This window comes from Medicago sativa, chromosome 6, assembly GCF_051527215.1.
Source record: "Medicago sativa cultivar Bolivia chromosome 6, Bolivia_mono, whole genome shotgun sequence".
NCBI classification, from domain to species: Eukaryota; Viridiplantae; Streptophyta; class Magnoliopsida; order Fabales; family Fabaceae; genus Medicago; species Medicago sativa.
Window position 1 is genome coordinate 93,258,037 of NC_140754.1, and position 7,027 is coordinate 93,265,063.

Consider the following 7,027-nt stretch of genomic DNA (forward strand, 5'->3'; position numbering starts at 1 on the left):
CGAACTCCAGCGTGAGTTAACTTAAGCTGATTTTCTTTTCACTTGTCCAAATTCAACAAAAGCCTACTCTCTTTCTCTTTTCATGTCATTGATTATAGTGTAGTGCGGTGATTTGACTGCACAGAGAGAAGTTATTTTGTTGTGTTATGTGTCAATTTGCATCACAATCATGCAAAACATGGCGCCAGATAATAGATCCACTAATCAAAAAATGCTACGATTCAATTTTTTAAAATGCTACGAGACGGTATTAAAATTGTGTCCATAAAAGAAAAGAAAAAACTGTCTCATTTCTAAATAAAAAAATGCTACGATTCAATTTTTGTCAATTTTATTTAAGCATAATTTGTATCTCATTGTCTGGACCTTAACTTTTGAATCACTAATTTTTTGTTACTTAACTTTGGAAGCACTATTTCTATTTCATTTGTACATAAGCATTATTTTACAAAAGCATTATATTATCACCAATTCACCATTTGCTGATATTTTTTGGACATATGCGTCATCTAAGCATTATATTATTTTCAATAAGTTCTGTGTGAACCTAAGAAATGTATTTCTAAAAAATAGAGGTAACATGGTAAATGACTCTTAGTACAAAACTTCTTGCTAAAACATTGAAGAAATATACTATAGACAAAACATAGTCCATGTAACATGGTAAATGCATATGTCCATTACCAATAGAGTATGCTTAAAGAATGCCCCGCAATCGTTAACAAGACCCTTATATTTAACCACCCATTTTTCTTCACAGCCTTTAGAAAGCAACAACTTTGCGCTACAACTACATAGTGAAGATTTCCGTTTCCTTTGATTTTCCACTTCATCAAATTTGCGTTATTGAACAATACCGGCTCGATGACAAACAAATTCTCTTTTATGAACTCCCGATGGATTATCTTCAAACTCATTTTTATGAGATTTGCAAATGCGATGACGACTAATCGAAAATCCATTTTTTCGTGTAAATTCATTGTAAAATTCATAGGCATCATCATCACTGTTAAATATTTGTCCTTCAAAAGGAACCCCTTCATCAACCGTACTAGTTTCAGGCAGAGGTTCTTGGTGTGGGTCTTGAAAGCTAAATGAATTTGCATATTCATCATCTTCATATATAGAAGTGTAATCTTTAAGAAGCTCTAAGTGCCAATCACTAGCATCATTTCTTACTTCAGATGTCATATTAATCCTTAATTCAAATCTGAATCATTCATATTTAATAAGGAAAAAAAATTATTAGCAAGAAAAAATAAAAGAAAAGTAAGTTTTTGTTTTTTAGGGAAAAAGAAAAGTACGTTATGAACTCAAAATACATATATACCTTATTCTCTTGTATAAAAAAACATATACCCATCATTTGAAAGGTCCCCAGATGTCTTATTGTAGCAACTATCAAACTAATAACAACTAGCAAGCAAATGTCCTTCATGTATTTTATATGTTGACAGAGATGACGAATGGTCCCAAGATGTCTTATTGTAGCAACTAGCAAGCAAAGGTCCTACATGCATTTTAATTATCAAAAAATTACAAAAGAGATGATGAAACACTAACCTAGGATTGGTCCCATATTATCAAAAAATTACAACAGATGATGAAACACTAACCTAGGATTGGTCCCATGAAATGTTGAAGTGAGTAATGAACAAATTCAAAAAGAAACCTTAAGCAATCCGAATGTAGTTGGCGAAAAGGATGGAAGAAGATGGTAGCAAGAGAGAAAAGGGTTGTTTAGTGGTAGATGAATAGTTGGCGTCAAATCAGCAGGAAAGAAAAAGGAAAATTAGAATTTTATTTTTAATTATTACTCCCTCCGTCCCGAATAACCGACCCATTTTCTAAAAAAGCGTCCCAAAATAATCGACCCATTTCAATTTTCAATACAACTTTCATCATTCCCAATACAATATAACACTAAATAATACTACTTTTATCATTCCCAATACAATATATTCCACTTTCCCTTTATTTATACATTTTTCTTAATTCGCTAAAATGACAAGTTCAAATAAATTGGGACGGAGGGAGTAAATTTTAGGGTTAATGATCAATTGAATGAGATGAAGGGATGCATGTGACATATTGATTAGACACGTATACAATAATACCTATTTTTTAAATTGCTTCTTGCAAATTATAAGCGCTAAAAATTAATTAATTAAAGTTAATATAGCACTGAATTTTTACTAATAAAACGATAAAAAAATTTCTTTATTACATGCAAAGAAGAAGAAATAGGGCTCAATATCTCATGTTCGTTTATGTTTAGATCATCCTTCTTTCTCTATTTATTGTTAAAAGGGCGGAAATAAATATACCATTTTACACCATTTTCCGTTTTTCTAATTTTGTCTTATATGCAATATTTTGGGTGAGGCCTAGATTACCCTCTTTTGTTTAGGGGTATTTACCCTTTCAAGATATCAACCAATCAAAATATAATATACAAATGTAACATTAAATGTCAAATAAATGAGTCAATTTTTTCTATAAAAAAAATCAATTTTAATCCTAAGGTAACATTTAATTTAATTATATATTTAGGTATTCAATCTTAATTAATTTACACTATAGGTCTTTTAACAATTAAAATTTCACATCAAATTCAACAAATCATATAACACTAAATATCATTTATCTTATTTATTTGTAACACATTAGTCCTTTATTTTTATTTTTTTTGAAGGATAGTCCTTTATTTTTTTTTGTCCCATTTAGGTCCTTTATCTATTAAAAAGTGCACAAGTTAATCCTTTTCTTCATTTTTCTATTAAAAAAACATGAAAATATTAATTTTATTAAAAACTTTGTTTTATAAAATATTTTTTAATAAAAATAAATAAATTCATAAACCCTATGAACATTTCATCCTCATATTCATCATCTTCATCTTATTCCTAAAATCAAAAAAATTGTCCATCCAAATAAACCTTCAAATTCCTTAAATATTTCCACTTCCATCTTCTTCTAAACACAAAATTCAAAATACTGAAATTTTATAAACCCTGAGTTTGCCAAACCCATAAATCTGAATTTTGGATTTAAAGAAAGAAACCGAGAATTCAAAGTATTGGGTTTCTTGTTTTCTATGAAATTTGATTATAATGGTGTTTGACGTGAACTTGACGAGGATTGTGCATATGAGCTAGTTGTTTAGCTTTTTAGATTCTTAACCTTTTTGGATTTTGGACTAGTGCTATACAATGGTATAAACAATTTCTTATTGTTGCAGGCCAACCTCGCCTTCACTACCATCGGAGATAGGAAAGCTATAGGGAAAGTGATGATTGTATTCGATGAGAAAATTACATGATCTAAGCTGTGATGATCTTTACTAAAACTATGCTTGAGCACTCAACATGAGAGGTTCACTATCCAAATTGTGAGATTTTTCTTTAAATCCAAAATCCAAATTTATGGGTTTGGTAAAATTAGGGTTTATGAAATTTGGGGATTTTGAATTTTGTGTTTAGAAGAAGATGGAAGTGAAAATATTTAAGGAATTTGAAGGTTTATTTGGATGGACAATTTTTTTGATTTAAGGAAGAAGATGAAGATGATGAATATGAGGATGAAATGTTTATAGGGTTTATGAATTTATTTATTAAAAAATATTTTATAAAACAAAGTTATTAATAAAATTACTATTTTCATGTTTTTTTAATAGAAAAATGAAGAAAAGGATTAACTTGTGCACATTTTAATAGATAAAGGACCTAAATGGGACAAAAAAAGATAAAAGGACTAATGTGTTACAAATAAATGCGATAAAGGATATTTAGTGTAATTTTGCCTAAAAAAATTGACACATTTATTTGACATTTAATGTTAGATTTTGTATATTACGTTTTGATTGGTTGATACCCTCTAAACAAGAGAGGGTAATGTAGAAAAAACCAATATTTTGTCACATTTTAGTGACTCTTTTCTTCTTTCTAATTTTGAAAATGCAGCTAATATTCCAAAGGTGGTAAAACCTTTAGTCATAAAGTGTATTGATCATTTTTGCGAGTATTTTTGGTTAAATATGTAACGTAATTGAAACTTGAGGTCAAAATCGAACAATTGAGAAATTTTGGAGGACAAAAGTGCATTTAGGCATCCATCATAATGTTTTTAATTTTGTAATTTGCTACAAAATTTGATTTATGTTTCTGTGACTTTTTAAATTTAATTGTATTTGTATGAGCTGCATTCTTTTTCATTCACCAAGCTTTGTTTCATTGGGTTTTCATGTTAAGGTATTTAACAAAACAGTTGTCTATAATATATGTTCCCTTGGGTTTTGGTCTAATCAACCGAAAGTTTTCTTTTTCTTTCTTTCTTCAATTGTTATTGATATGTTTTTTTGAGATGTTGCAAATGATTGTGAAGAGTTGGTGTGTCATCTTGGCTGGAATGACTTCTTGCCTTGTGATTCCTATGCACCTCTTTGATTCAATAAAAATCAAACAAATAATTATATGCAAGTATCCTTACCTTCATTTACTCATTGAAGATATCACAAAAAGCTACATCACTTCATAATTATAATAAGTTATTTAAAGAAATGCAACATAATGTAGATTAATTCAAAACTACTTAAAGCAAACCTTTTGCGCTAACGAAGGTTGGTTTACATTGTAGTGTTGACTCATGATTTGCTAAGTCATGGTTTGATTCTCACTGCTTACATAAAGACCTCATTGACTAATAATATTAGGGGTGGCAAAAAACCTGTGCCTGCGGGTATTCGTGGATAAAATCCATCATGGAAACAGAAAGGTAGCTAAATGCAGTATCCGCGGGTATAATAAATGGGTATTTCACTACCCGTTACAATATGGACACAAACACGGATTTGATGATACCATTTCCCGCGGGTATCCGTACCCGCTAATAAATTAAGTAAATTACTAAAATATTCATGTGTGTGTGCTTTTGGTGTGTCTGTGTGTATACACACTCAAAAAACCCTAGTTTACTCATGTGTACGACACTCTTCTCTATTCTTTCTCTCAAAAGATTCTTTCAAAATTTCTCGTCCTCTCCTCTTCTTGTGCGGCGAGGTTTTCTTCTTCTCCTTCATCTATTATTTTCTTCTTCTTCTTCTTCTTCTTCTTCTTAGAATGATTACTTGTTTATGATTTTAGATTTTAGGCCTTTCTATTTTTAGAGGAATACATGAATATTTCAATTGGTAATATATATATTATACCAACCTTTTGTTTATAATGAATTATCCTCTTATTAAAAAAACAAATAAGAGGTCCCCCACTAATAACGAATTATCTTTGGATTTTTGCTTCAAGTTGCTCAAGTTTCGGATACAATTAAATGAAAATGTCAGGTGAGAAAAATAACTCGGTTAACAATGCTGCTGTCTGGATTTGGAGTTTTGCTTCAAGTTGCTCAAGTGTTTGCTTGTTCTTCGTTCGTGGAAACAACCAAAAGAAGATGAAAGGATGAATTGTTCAAAGTTATGCGTCAGGTCAAGCCCAAGCCCAAGCCCGACCGATCGGCCAGACGGCGTCGCGCGCGTGGTATATATATTTTTCTAAGCGCTCATCCATTTGTGAAAGTGGGTACCTCAAGGGCACACCCTTGGAGGTCACCCCACCCTTATATAAACACTTGCTAGTTGGTGTGGCTCACCAATGTACTACATTTTTAAGTCACACACTAGTTCTTACCTTGTGTTTTTCTATCCAACTTCCACTAGAATTAACTAGTGTTTCAACATTAATTAACTATAATTCTATAATTCTATAATGACAATAGTTGCAATCACGACTGGTGTGCTGCTAAACTGCAAGCAGCCTCCACAAAAATCTGTCAATATTTATTTATTTATTATTCATGTTGAATTACAGTCTCCGCTAATTTCGGGCGTTTCTCTCTAAAAATATTTCAATTTGAATATCTTAACTTATGCTCACAACTTGAAACTAATTACCCTCTTATTTGTTTAAAGAAGTATTTTTCTTTGTACAAAAAAAATTAAAAAATCCATGGGTACTGCGAATATCTCAGGGTATCTAAATACTGGAGAAATGATATTTTGACAACCACTTTTTGACAACTTTTGACAACTTTCTCTCTCATACTCACATGATGTGGTTATTCTCTCTTTTCCTTTTTCTCTCTCCATTGTTTTTGACCAATAAGAAGTGAGAAAAACAAGCGTTGTCAACAAAGTTGTCATCAAATGGATGTCAAAATATCATTACTCAAATACCGTGGATTCCCCGTATAGAGATACCCGCACGGGTATGGAGACCGGAACGAGTACCATCTTTATTCAACAGAGCGGAGACGGATATCATACTAACCGTATCCATGGATACCCATTAACATCACTAAATAATATCGATTTCTTGACGGTTAGCACCGATCCATATTTACAGATTATTTGTCTATACATTGGATAAATGCTTGATGAATTATTCTTCTAAACCTTAAAAATCCAAGAAATGGAGCACTTAATAAATTCCTGCATCGTCAAAAATATTGTATGATAGATTGCACTTAATTCATTCATCTTCATTCTCTTATCAAAATTCACATTATAACAACAACAACATATTAAAATTTAAGACAACCCTCCCATCATAGATTGGTATGACTGTTAAATTCCCGCATCGTCAAAAATATTGTGTGATAGATTGCACTTAATTCATTCATCTTCATTCTCTTATCAAAATTCACATCATAACAACAACAACATATTAATATTAAAATTTAAGACGACCCTCCCATCATAGATTGGTATGACCGTGTTTGCGAGAGGAATCGAACTTGTAACCCCATGTTAAAATGCTCTCACCCAAACCATTTTGCTATACTCTTTAAAGTGTCAATGGTCTACTTTGTTAATATATATATATATAGTTGCTTTGAAAGTTTTGCCACACCTATATCAATTGTCTAGATCCGCCCTTGAAAATGGGTCATTCACTTAAAGACTATCTTTATGTCGTCTTCTTATCATAAATTTACTTGCCTCTTCCCCCACTTATATATTACTTATATTTCCGCA

The 7,027-nt window shown here is 31.1% G+C and overlaps 1 long non-coding RNA gene across 1 annotated transcript; it reads right to left on the reverse strand.

Moving 5' to 3' along the window:
- Positions 1-505: 505 nt before the first annotated feature.
- LOC146918313 (uncharacterized) lies at positions 506-1,754 on the reverse strand. The gene is made up of 3 exons (XR_015014282.1): positions 1,617-1,754; positions 1,331-1,510; positions 506-1,210 (listed from the first exon to the last, which is right to left on the reverse strand). It is a non-coding gene; the product is annotated as an uncharacterized LOC146918313 (long non-coding RNA).
- Between the last annotated feature and the right edge of the window lie 5,273 nt (positions 1,755-7,027).